Here is a 14,220-nt window from a genome sequence, read left to right on the forward strand (position 1 = left end):
ACATTTCTCTTTTCAGTATTTAAAAAGAAATTATAAAGAATAATTATGTAAACATCGTTTCGCAGATTTATAAACGTGAAATTATACATATATTCTATCGCGAAAACAATTAATCCTTCTTGTATAAAAATAATTTCTGGGTTCTAATAATTTCCTAATAATGATTCTATTTCCATATCCTATTAGTGATTAGACTGTAAGAAGAAGAGTACTTCGTTACCCTATTTTCGCGATTGCCGCGAAGTGTGAGCGAACTTTCCTCAATTCCCTGTCGGAGAGCACCGAATCCTGTTTGCTCGAGATGAAAATGTTGACTCCACTAGCTAGACGCGCGTACGTGTGGGAGGTGGAGTAAAAGCGTCGGAGGATATTCGGTAGGCGAGACAAAAGAGGTGAAATAAGATGAGGGTCTCGTGTCGCCGAAAGAAAACCGAAGATAGGTGGTGTTGCTGCGAGACAAGCAGTCGATAGGGTGGAACAACAAAACTTCAATTTCCAGAAATGATGCAGGAAGATCTTTCCCGTGTATTGTGCCAGTCCCCTATGTGTTCCCGTCTTTATACCTCGAGCCAGCATTTTCGAAAAAAATAACATTGAGTGCTTCCGTGACGGTACATGTATACCCATCTCCTTTTAAATTTACTATTTCGCTCGCGTGAGTTATATTGTATACTACTATTTTGTATAATAAGTACTAAAGTATTCAACGAAAGCACATTCCGCATTACGCACATTATTTGATGCGATAAATAACAGTCGTGTATTTTAGCACACTATTCGCACGATATTATCCGCTATCGAATAAATCTTAGGAAGAAAAATCTTTATCTCCAATATTGGTAATATATTTATTATACGCGATTCTTTATCTTTTCATAAAGGAGATTTTATGCAAACTCTTCCGAAGCAAACGATGCGTATTATATATGTTCTCTCGGAAAAAGGAGATATTGTTAGTAGTAACTTTAAATTTGGAAGCCCCATGTTCGCATATGCTTGGAACAATATTTCTTCAACATTGCGTCATAAAGGGGCGCGTGCAAACAGATTGCAAAGAACGAAGGTGGGAGCGGAACGGCTGCTACACGAAATTCCTAACTGATCTCTACAGAAATACCACGGAGAATAATTTCGCAGCTGCTCTCTCATTGCCATCCCCATCTGTCGTTTGAAAAGGAAGCGTAAAATTATCTGCTTGCTGAATTCTCCGCCTTGGAGCGTTCGCACAGAAGAAATGCGTCTTTTCTTCTCTAAATAATTTAGTTTTACAAGAAAAAACATTTTTGTGTAAAATTGGTTTTACATCTAGTGAAAAGTGCATCTAATTGTAAGATAAAACAAATATTTTGACAAGTTGATCCTTTTTTTTAAATAATAGCTAAATAATTGTAAGTAATGATTAAAAAATTGTAATTAATGATAAAAAATAATTTATTGAATAATTTATAATATTATATAAAGTATGAAAATCTATCTGTTTTAGAATATTAAAAATAAAACACGATATGCATACCATGCGTATTTAGTAACTCTCTAACTTTACAAAATGTTTAAAATAATCTGCATGTTCGTGCTCGCTAAAAATACATCAAAATAAAATAAAGTTCCACGCTGGAGTATTAAGACAAGCAAAACAAAATCGTTAAGGACGCCATACTCTACGCCGTGGAAGCTTATTCGCTTTAACATTGCCGACGGCTGTCTCGAAAATAAAAAAAATCTCGAATGTTTCACGCTTTAAATTGTAGTGCTCCAACTTAGTTGCGCCGTTATAAAACATTTTAATTTATTTGCCAGCAACTGTGATGTGAACCGAGTGATCAAATGGCAGCAGGTGTTGGCAATATTGTTCTCGTTTAACATCGACTGAAGCTACGCTACAGTCAATTTTTTAGATGGAATTAAGAACGTGAATAATGTACATTCTTGTAAGGTTCTTGAATATTAGCCAATTATTAGTTTAATTATAATAGAAGAGCATTAATCGCGCAAACTACAAAACAAGATAAATACGCAATGCGTGATGAATTAATAGAAGTTTAAAATTACTAGAATTAGTATTGAATATAAGTAAAACATTTAATAAGCAAAAGATAAATTGCATATAACACAATTATTTCATTTATCTCAATTTTTGATTGGTAAAATAAAATATTTTGTAATTTTCTTTACGTTATCGTACTATGACTATTGAGATAAAAAGAGAGAGAAATATTCCTATAATTTGTCTATTTATAGTTTCTATAATAAGATAGGTATCTGCTATTTTTCTATTTGCCTAATAATGAGAGTTACGATATTCAAATCAAATTTCACTGTATTACACTGTACTACTGTTTCAGTCATATTCTCATTCACCATTTTCCAAAAGGAAATAAATATAATAAAGTTAGTACTTTATTACGCAAAAAGCAGGAAGTTAGTAATAATTTCCAACGGGCAAATCTTGTGATCGCCCGACGGTTGGTGTTTGCGAAAGTATGTACATTCACAAGATTTGTTCTCGAAAAAGTCCATTTCATTTTTGGATAGATTTCAAAACGACGATATTAGAAATGCGAATAATTCCAGACTCGTAAGATTTGTAAATGTGACTGCCATTTTTCCGCGAAGGAACGGGGAGAATAAGGCGGGCAATCGCGTCCTCCGCGTGAGAAACTTTATACAATTTCAAGCTGCAGTCTAAAATTCGATTCTTCGAACGGATATATGAATACGCATCGTGCATGGCTGATACCGGGCGCAGCTGCGAAGATTATTCTGTCGAATGAAAAATTTCTCTCAGGCTGTTACTCGTAATCGGGTGTAATTGCTTACGGCGTCGGCGACTGCCGGACCAAATTATTAACTTTTCCGTTATTCTTCCTGGAATATTTTTATCCCAGCTTGTCCCCGAGATGTTTCTTAACTTGAACCTTTTTAGAGACTATCGCGTAAAAAAAAGTAGTTTATTGCAATTTACAATTTACGTTGTTTTTATGCATGATAAGTATTATCACGAAAACTGTATTATTAATCACTATAATTAACAATTATTGCGATAAACACGCATGAATAATATCACTAGGTATTGTAATACATTCAAAATATTTTAATAAAATAATTTTAATATCGCTAATGTTCGTTAATCTTTAATATGATGTGAAATAAAAAAATCTCATTAGTAGTATTACAAAAACAAGAGAGTTTAAGTTATATTGTATACGTTTTTCAAGTCCTATTTATAGATAACACGCTTTGATTAACATGGGAGGAGCATTGTACTCGTTTATAACGCCTCATGTACTTAACTGTCAGTGCATAAATAATGAAAGCTAATTAGTATATAGCTTCGACGATAATCATCACGTTGTAAAAGAGTAACTTGGTATTCGCAACGATATATCCCCTTTGCTTTTGCTTAATTTACGCGAATTTCATATCTTTTATCACCCCATAACGCATTGAACAACCGTTTTATTTCTTTCTTTTTTCGAGTCGATTAAACTATGCGCATTAAATGCAAAAAAGATATTTTGCTTACCATAATAAGAAAATATACTATTTTAATGCCAAATTTGTTTTATTTTCACATTAATGTCTGATAGAGTGACAGTAAAAAATACTTGACTACAAATTATTTCATTAATAAATTATATATACGCATTACTTTTTCTATCTAAAAATCCATTTTTGACTATTGCTGCAGAGGGCTGAAATAAACAGCACCACAATAAAAAAGATCCAAGCAAATAACAGCTTAAATTAAGGACGAAGTACACAAGAGGTTCTCTAGCCCAAAGAAGCTCTTTTTACGTCGAAAAAGTACACGCCCTGTTAAAAGTTTCATGGAGAAATTACTCTGTTAGTGCACGCGAGTTTTCTTTCCAGTACTCTTTTACATTATATTATACATACTATAAACATTAATTTTTAAGTTTTGAATATGATTAATAATTTCTGTTTCCCTAAATTAAATAATATTGCGTAATAAAATTTATCTGAAAAATGATTGGTCTCGCTTTAAATGAATACGACCTCTTGATACTTTGTACTCCAAGTCTTCGTTAATGATTTCAATTAACTGAATGAGAGGTAATTATTTAATAATTAGAACTTTTATCGTTCGCACTACTTTCCACATTATCTTTCCGAGAATCGCGTTCAAGTATTTTATGCGTGCGTGACGAGTGACTTTGTCAATACTTCGTGAATGCGGGTACCGTCGGAGACTTAAGGACTGTGATATACGTATAACACTCACTTCTCTTTCACTTTGCGTAGATAGTACATTTTCGATGAGACATAGAATATAAAACAGAAGATATACTATATTGCAGCTGAGTACAAAGAAAGAACTACTCAACATACAATTTTTTTATAACAATAAGAAGTTTTCATTGTTTTTTATGTGCAGATTTTAAAGAGTATTTTAAAAACCGCTTATCATATTTAAAATTTTAACTTCCTTTTCGACAATTTCGAACAATTTAAAGAAATGAAGATCAGAATCAACAATTATATTATTTCAAGCTGAATGAATATGTGCTAACTCAGTAATATTCCATCTTTTTTTATTTGTAGCGAGTCAGTAATATTTTGTAGTGTTTAAATATCTTTATACTTATCTTATCTAAATACTTTTATTACATTTATGATAATATGCATTACTGGATAAAAATAAACTGAAATATGGAACTTTCTCCTTAAGTTTCAATGATGATGATCTTTTCAGCGTATATCACAGACCCGATTGACTTATGTTTGTGGCATGAGTCCCGATGTACATTTAATGTAGCTTCTCGTGAAGCAAATGTAAGTAAGAGCTAATAAATAAATCGAAAATAAAGTTAGGAAGTATTGAGCGAGTAAAAATCTTATTTTCATGCGACTTATAGATGCTGTCAGGACTGTCAGTGAAATATATGAAATATATGAAAAAAATTCTCAGGCAGAATGTTACGAAAAAATCGTACTTGGAATACCAACGACGTACGTTCTGCCGCCATGCTGCCGCCATGTCCTCGATTACGAGGACGTGATTCGAGCTTTGGTTGGACCACTCAGGCTCCATGACAGCGACTGATTTGTGCCGCCATCTAGCTGCCGGTTGCCCAAGCTTTTACTTGTGTCCACGTTACACGACACACGAAAGACTCCCCGAATTCGCAGCACGAATTGATCGCGAGTTTCGAGAGAGTCGTGTGTTGTATGTATTGACGTAGAAATGTATTCTCGTATTGCACGAGGTTTAAGTTCAAGGGCACTTAGATTTACAGCGTGCCGCAAAGCTTGCTCTCGACGTTAAATGATTCTAAGAAATTCACGAACGAACGCTAGATTTTCTTCCACAATTGCCTTCGCAGTTTAGCAGTTTATATATATTTAGATATTCAAAACCAAGGCTGTATAAATGTACGTGTATTCTTTAAAATATAAATTGTTGCGTAACCAGCAACAAGCTTCTCGATTGAGATTTTCTTTTTGATCGAGATTGAAACGGAATAAAATTATTAGTGTATAGATGAGTTAGAGAATTTAATATAGTATTTTGTAAATTTTTAATAACTAGCAGAAGTCACATGTATATAAAATTTTAAATTGTAATTTTAAGATGAATTTTTGACAAAGTTACTTAACAAAACAGCATATCTTTCTTATTTCGTACATAAATAACGCGAATTCAGATCGAGTGAGAAGATATTGATATACGGATTTTATATACATGTCATATTGTATTTACGCATTATTCAGGCATCATACTACTTCTAAATAATCTCAAGTTGACTAAAATATTCTGATAAGACAGCGAATCGCGACTATTCGTCTGGAACGAGCTCCCGGAGCTCACGTGTAATTCAAAATGATTACGGATCGTGTAACATGAACGTTCAGATCGATAGTCGGCCTTCCCCTCCCTATTCGTCCGGTTTCCAGGGGTCGGACAGGGTTGTTGGGGCGCGACCGACTGGTCTGGACTGGTTGACCCGTCTCGCCTGGTCTCAACCCACTTCACCCTGATTTTCCCCTGCCTCTTTCGCCACATTCCATCCACTGTTTCTCACACACACAGCTCGGGGTAGGGTAGAGGGTTAAAGAGAAAGAGAGGGGGAAACTTCGTCGAAACTTGACTACAGATTTTCTCCAAAGATGGCGCCACGTGCATCGAGGGGTCCACGCGCTGGTTGCTGTCTAATCAATAGAAAGCTTTAGGTAAGACGTAGAACACTTTGATGTTGAAGATCTCTTTGGCATAAAGCAAAGCTTTATTATAATAATGCTTTCTAACCAACGACGTCTCACAATCAGTTAAATTTAAGAGAAATAAAATATAAGATGTAATATAAAAAAATAAAAGATAGAAATTGAAGTCTATCTTTATTTCTTCATTAATATGGAACGTTTTAAAAAGCGAAATCGCAAATCTATAATCATATAATTTAGACATTTCGTTCAATGCATGACTTCACCGAAATCTATCCCAGACTTTCGCGTGAATACTCGCGTAATCGCAAGATCAAGGCAAGATGATTTTAAGACGCAAAAAGTTATCATCGTGCCAATGCATCAGGATGTCAGATTATCATACAGCTTATTACGTTGACTATAGTATACCTTCTATCGTTGATGCAGCCGTCAATGCTGGATTTCATTGAGAAGCAATAAAAATAAAAAAAGAAGAAGATAAAATATGCTTCAATTGGTAGATGAGACGAGGAAAAAAGAAGAAAAGTTGCCGATGCAAGTATTCGGTCGATTAACCGGTCAATTCGTTGGAATGCTTTACTTAATAGCACAAAGCCTACCATAACACTTGCACACTCGCTTTCTGTAAAGTCGTGGTCATAACACCTATATAGCAGAAGGATAATAAGAAAAGAAAACGATACTAATAGAGGTCGAAAGAAACAAGCGACTGGTTAAAGTGAGAAAGATGGAAGATGAACACTAATCGAGTTGAAGAAAAGAATAGAAGGAGACTCTTCTTTCAAAAATATCTAATTAAACCTTCTTTATATTTTACAAAGAGATAGTTGCTAGTGCTCAGAAAAGAATTGACAATTTAGAATTTTAAATAGAATAAATTTACAATTTTAAAAATTGGCAAAAAGAAATTAATACTTATAATATGTTGTTGAATTTTGTATCATATTTTCTAATATAACATGATTATCTTCGATCATCAGTCTTTGTATTTTAAGATCGATAGTCCTGTTTCAAAATTTTTTACTTTCTTTACGATTTCTTTCTCCCACTCTTCCTCCTCTCTTTTTTCTCACTCTCTCTTTCTTTTTTCTCTTTCTATCATTTGCATCACAGTACTACTTTCTTCCTCCAACTTCTTATCTTCGTTCAATCTTATAAATCGACAGACCCCTCTCTTTCTCGTGCAGCACATAACTCGTCCTTTTTTAATCAACGAACACCGTGGATATGTTCATCCTTGTCGTCCGTATCGTGGAAACAAGAATGTGATGGAGTCTGGCCAATCAGAGCGAAGCTCTCTTAGGTCCTGCCGATCAATGCGGAACCCCACTGTACCGACATGTACAGCATGCTAACATATTTCGTTGCGAGGACCCAATCCAACGAGACTTCCCGGATCGGGGGAAAAACGCCGGTCGTACAATCTCGACTGTGACGAATGCAGCCGCCATGATATTTTGTGTTGGAAACCGGACACGATTTCCCGATAACATTGAGACACCTCTTGTAAAAAGAAAGACTTTAACGCACATATCATGGTAGTATTCGGAGCTATCCAGTTACTGCAATTACCTCTTTCAACGTTAGCTCATTTTACATTTTTGTATAATACCAGCTATCATCGTTCATCCTATATTTTCATGTTTGTTTGACCAATTTATATTTGTTGCATATACTTGTATAACTGTATATAATATAAAAATTTATAAACTCATTGTTCCTATTGTATCTATTTTAAACTGCATTTCTTAATTAATTCGAATAGTTTGAAGTATTTTCAAACAAGTATTTTTATTTGCAAATATTACACATATATACTTCGAGCAAGTTAGCAAGCAGAATTCTTTGGTCCAATTCAATTTCAAGCAAGAATATCTTTTACATCAGGGATTAAAATGGAATTACTATGGAATTACTGCTCCCACCCTTTCAGTTTAATTAAACAGAGGTTTCTGAAGTGACCAACTCTTTTCCTGAATGTTACATAAGCGAAGCAAACTAATTTCAACTTCTCAAGTCTTTCTAGTTTCAATTTGAATTAAATGTAGTGTAGCGTATAGTTTAGCGTAAAAACTTTCTTCACACATAGCGGAATTTATTATATTAAATTTTTTTACTCCTCTACCCCAAATCTTCTCCTCTGTCGTTTTTTAATTTCTTTTTCAAAAATCTATTGAGGGAATTATTTCTATCTCGTAAAATAATTTTCACAGTTATCTTCAGAAAGTTATTTTTACAAGAAAATGCTACGTACAAGAATATACTCCATTCTCTTCGCTGTTTCTGTCAGCGATCTACATAGAGACAAACCGTTAACTCCCTCCTTCTTTCCCTCCTCCTCTCATCTCCTTGACCTGTCTATCTTAAAGATATATAGTTGTCTTTTTCTAGATTACGAGATCCTTTCAGAACGAGCCGAAGGTCGTATTTTAACTGATTAATAACCAATTTCGTTAGACGTAAAAACTGATCTTTTTGTTACATCATGTTTCTTCTTATGTAGCTTTTGACTTTCTTTTTTCATTTATCATTATTCGATCATTTTAACTGTGAGACGTTGGTCTCGTTGTATTACAAATTGTCTATCTTTAGAATTTATTTTTATTTTACAAATGCAAAATAGATGTATTGAACATTTTTATTATTCTAGTATTTAAAGACTGCATATAATATTATCGAACTTTCGGAATTATGCTTGAAAAACCACATCAAAACTAATACAGTAATTTCTAATATTGCCTTCAGAAATGGTATACTCAGAGTTTCGCACAATGCAATAAAATATCACGTCGAGCAATGGCGAATCGTGAGGGGAAAGGTGAAAGCTTTGTCGCGTACATACACTAAATGTAGCGACATGGACCCGTGAGGTTAGTCCCTCAGCTTCTTAGTATTGCTAGAACGTTTCTTTGTTATACGCTTCTCCGTTCTCTGCCTCATGTTTTATGTTTATCCGGTCTAGCATCGGATTGGCATAAACCGTCAGATTACGCCGAGAATTCTACTAAGACTGCCAAAAATAAGGTAGGATGTAGTTCCCGAGTTATATATGAACACTCAGAATTCCCACGTGACACCCCAGTTTTTCTATTACATTACGGAGCGAAATAGAAAATTGTGGATATAATAGCAATTATTTCGTTTTCGACAATAATTACAAAACTAGAACATGTTGTAGCGTTATATTATACTCGTAAATCAGAAACTAGATACTAATAGATACTTCATGAATTCAATAACTTTTGTTGACTAAAGAATTAACTGGCTGTTTAAATGACAGTCGATTTTGATTTTTTCTTCATCTTCCCTCTCTCTCTTTCTCATTTAAAGGAAAAGGTTTCAACTTACCCATAAGATGCTAAGTCGCCAAATTGCTTATTCCCCATATCTGTAACAATTAAACAACATTATATAATTAATATTTTTACTTTTATGTAAATATAAGATTTTTATTTTGGTTGAATATATATAACTTATTATTATTATTATATATTGTATATCTTAAAAATAAAATTGTATGGAATATGATGCTTTGATTGCAATATATTACAAAGATTTTAATTCAAATAATATTTCAAATACATCTGTTTCAAATATATCAAATATATTTATATTTAAAGTTGCGTAAACAGAGAGGACTTACATTAACTTTGTACATTTCTCAAGTTCACTGATTATATAACGCACTTTGTTTATTATTATAATATGAATTAAGAACAAGGATCATTGTATCACAATGAGTTATCACAATCGCAAACTTCTATCGACCAGTTTCGTTCAGAGCACGCGTGTTCAAGCCTGATACAAATGCAGGAGTTAGACACGCTTCAGCTTGCCAGTAAGTTTCACGGGGTTTCACATGATGATCCTACCTGTTTAGTGTCACTCGCCCCCACTCGACTACAAAGTGTTCGTGATCAGCGGCCTACCGCTGTTCCCGCGAATCATGTTTTTCGTTCGATTACCTGGAGCCCAGCCGTGATGCATTGTAATCGGGCGACATTCTTAAGCCACGGTCAAGGCGGGGCACTACGTGGTCAAAAACTGCACTAACGAAACTGTTTTCAGTTCTCAATCGTTCACACGGTGGACTTGAGTCTGTGTATTGCTTTTATAACACCGCGTATGGCGACATTCGCGAAATTATTTGCCCCGCAATTATTTGTAATTGTAAGTCATGATTCAATCTAATTACGAGAGTTTGAAATAAATAAGAAATAGTTTTGACGGTGACAATCGTTGAATCGTTGAAGTGAAAAAAGTGAAACGTCTGAGTTCGATGAAAAAGGGCAATGGCAGAGCTGGCACCGTTACACGACATTGCTCACGAATACAATGTGCGCTCACGTACAAACAATAAGGCAATTTGTATGAGGCACGGGCGTTAGGCTCTGCTGGACGCGAGTAGTTCGTTTTATTCTATGACTTTTAATTAAAATCGCGCTTTTCCTGTAATAGCCTTCTCAACTTAAACTAATTTGCAACTTAAAAACGATAATGCTTGACATTCCAATACAACAACTACGTATAACAACTACAACATTATTCTAAAACTTGATGCATTCTTTTAAATATCGATTTTTTAACATATCTATTTCTTTACTATCATAAATACACATTGCTCCTATATTACTGATATCAATAAATATTCACACTTTATTTCAATATAACAAACGTAAATAAATGGAGGAGAATTCGTGAAAGGAGTGGAAACTTGTCTTAGAAACTCTGCGGCACGAACCATGGACGAATGAGAATTTGTGGTGATAGGAATTGAGATAGAACTGGTTTCGCACCATTAATTCCTTCATACCGGATAACTGAAACGATTTGATCGTCAGATTGGGCACGTTTATCCTTTTCGCTCTATATCGCGAGCTGTGCTTTCTACGTTCAGGTATATTTTTGCATTTGCAATCACATTTCGTAATTCTCAATCGTAGCCGTTGAAAGTTCACACTGTGAAGGACGCTTGTAATTCACTATACGAGTTACCGATTCCTTATGTTCTGCTATATTTCAACGTGCTACTGATTCGCTATATTCTGTTATATTCAGTGTTTCTATCTTACGGTATATGTGCAAAGTCGTAAAAATTGTAAAGCTGAATATAAAAAATAACCATCGAATAATTTGCATTCTTGCGCAAGTGCATATTACTGTGTTTTAATAGTTTTTTGGATCTTTTCTTTAAAATATTTTTCAAGTTGTGTATAAGCACTTAATATGCAAGTATAAATTAAATTTACATTATGATATAATTTATCGTACTCGATAAAGTGGCGTTGTGTACTCCCTCCCTATTTACCACAATACTAAAGTGCTGTAGACTAATCACCTGCACATCTGAATTTAAAGTGATTACTGAAATCTTTTAGAAGGCCCAATAATGTTTCATTTATAGGAATTAAAGGAATCAATCATTATCATCACTTCAGTAGAAACATGCTTCAGTGGAAATTGTTTCGCATTGGCTTTTGTAATATTCAAGTTCGATTTTTAGTGGCGCTGCCATTCAATTATCGTTGGCTCTTGCTGATAAGAGCCAACCTATAAAAACAATTGGATCAAGAGCACAATCATGTGATTGCATTTATGTTATCACCGAGCACCGATAATTTACGATTAGTGCGGACAAACGCATTGTCTATCGTTTGTGGCTCGCACGCATGAATAGAACCTGTCCTATAAATCTGTAAGCTCCAATTGGTTTCGATAATTCAATAATGACTTTGCCGTATTCTTACAGTCTTAAATCTATATTCTTTTATATATTTGTACCTAAAAAGCATTTAAAAAACAGAATCTTAAAAGATTGCAAGTACTTTAATTAAGACGGTATGTTTTTTCATCGTACTTTTTTTTAACTTTTCAACTTTTTTTTAGTCCTTATAAATATTAAGCTACATTGTAAATGTATGTATATTTATGTATGTATATATGATACGACGTTTCTATGGCTAGAGAAAATCGCTGACATTTACAAATCGTAGTTAAATCTTGTCTTGTACGTCAGTTATGCAAATATCCCAAATGTGCATTATACAAAAATAACCTTTCATTTTATGTAATTATTGTTTGCGTGGGAAAACGTTGATATCGTTTCACGCTAATCCTTGTTAGAATCGTGGGATCAGAAACCACTCGTAACTCTTTCCTTCCCAGCGTAGTTCGGTGGAAACTTAGCTTTCTAAGAAACACACGGCACTTTGATATACCACTTGACATATTTAGCTCCACGGTCGTACCGGCGTAGTAACACATACCGGCAATTCTTTTACCGACACGTTTCGCTTTATATCCCTACGAAAGTGCACGCGCCGCTTTACAGCTTAAGGAGTTTTCCCGAGGAGGAGACGCGGCGCGAGAAGGCCGCGTACAGCAATGTTATAGTACGACTGTATCTAAGTGGACAACTTTCACGTTCACGGAGGGTACGCATGAATACGCGAAACTCTAAATGCAAGATGCATATACGAAAAAGAAAAAAAAATGAATTTTTTATTTTGGCCGCGAGAAAGACCAACCTAGATATACGGTGCGTTATTTTATTTTATTCCGCAAATGAGAATTCTTACTTAAAAATATAAAAGTTTAATGCTGTCGCAGTTGCATAATAGTATTGTATAATGATTAGGCATATTCAATGAAAAAGAGAATTTTAATAATTTAGATTTCTGATAATACTGAGGTATTTTTCTCGATCTCAATTTTTTACCGTAAAATATTATTCTGTTAGAGAATATAATATGTTTTTCAAAAATATATTTCGAAATAATCTTGAATATACAAAAGTATTTTCAACAGGCAAATCCTTAACTTTACACGACTGATTCTTTACATAACTCTGCAGAGTGTATATATACCCGCCGCGAGCAAGAGTACATCACACATTCATCCACAAGTGTCTGCTTTACTTTCGGATACAGCGACGTGAGTCAGGGCTAGATGTGCCTCGTCGTGGCTTTACGAGAGAAGTTTCGGTTTTTCATGTATTCAACAAAGCAAGATACACAGGGTGTCCTGGTAAGAAAGATTCTCAGACCACAGAATCGAGTAAAATATTTGAAGCTGAGACCAGAAGGAATATTAAAGTTATACAGGTTTATTTACAATTCTTTAAATCAGAATTCCAAAAAAAAAAAAACCAGCTCAGCACAACAGTTTATCATTTCTCGAAACGACACAATTTTGGTATCTTTAGAGATAAAATTAATTGAGCAATCGTCCTTCGTTATTTCCCCTCTTCGTTACATTACGGATGATCATTTCTTATTACCATTTAAAATTCATGAAAAGGTTTATGATATATTCCTTCGTAACGATATTTCTTAAAGATTAGATAAAGGAATACGATTCTTACGGCACACCGGATACATAGGAATGGTTCTTCAGCGTTTACAGGTCAAGCCACGGTGCTCCATACTCTCGAGTACCTTCGGCCGTGTACTATGTCGAGATGCGCCCATCAAGGCAACTCAATCGCTTTCCGTCCCCACTCACTCGCTTCACCTGCATCCCGCCTCGGAGGTAGGCATCGTACGACAAGAAAACAAAGTAGTAGACGCAAGCGAGTGGAAAGGCGGTGGAAAGGAAATCGAGAGCATAACCCAGTCGAAAGTATTGAATAGGCGTTCGGGCGGCCATGGCTGAACTGCTATACGGACGCCGCCATGTCCCCCGTTTCGTTTCTACGCGTTACCGAACATCGCGACTGGTCTTTTTGGTTTATTTAATGTCTCCTTGAGATGGGTACGGACTTACCGAGCAAACATCACGAAATCGAGTTTATTCGCAACTTTCCTCGATGTTAGCAGTCTCATGAATAAGTCGGATTAAGCGTAAATCAAACATTCCGTTTGAAACAAACGTTGCGGTAAAAATTTGCCTTTTTTTAAATTTTTCGTTTACATAATAGGCTCGTTTATACTTGATAATATATCGATCGTGTATAGAAATCGATCGTGTTTTTTATCGTGTTAACCAAACACGTTTCTCTCACAATCTGGACATTTAAAACACCTATATTTTATG

At 34.7% G+C, this 14,220-nt stretch overlaps 1 long non-coding RNA gene across 1 annotated transcript in view; it reads right to left on the reverse strand.

Moving 5' to 3' along the window:
• LOC139770497 (uncharacterized) overlaps window positions 1–9,578 on the reverse strand; it is a 96,077-nt gene extending 86,499 nt beyond the window's left edge. The window contains exon 1 of the long non-coding RNA XR_011717775.1: window positions 9,535–9,578. This is a non-coding gene — a long non-coding RNA (uncharacterized lncRNA). The remainder of the gene's footprint in view (window positions 1–9,534) is intronic.
• Window positions 9,579–14,220: the final 4,642 nt, after the last annotated feature.

The sequence above is a fragment of the Temnothorax nylanderi genome, unplaced genomic scaffold, assembly GCF_030848795.1.
Source record: "Temnothorax nylanderi isolate EJ_2023f unplaced genomic scaffold, tnyl_v1.0 TNYL_tig0030_pilon, whole genome shotgun sequence".
Lineage (NCBI taxonomy): Eukaryota > Metazoa > Arthropoda > Insecta > Hymenoptera > Formicidae > Temnothorax > Temnothorax nylanderi.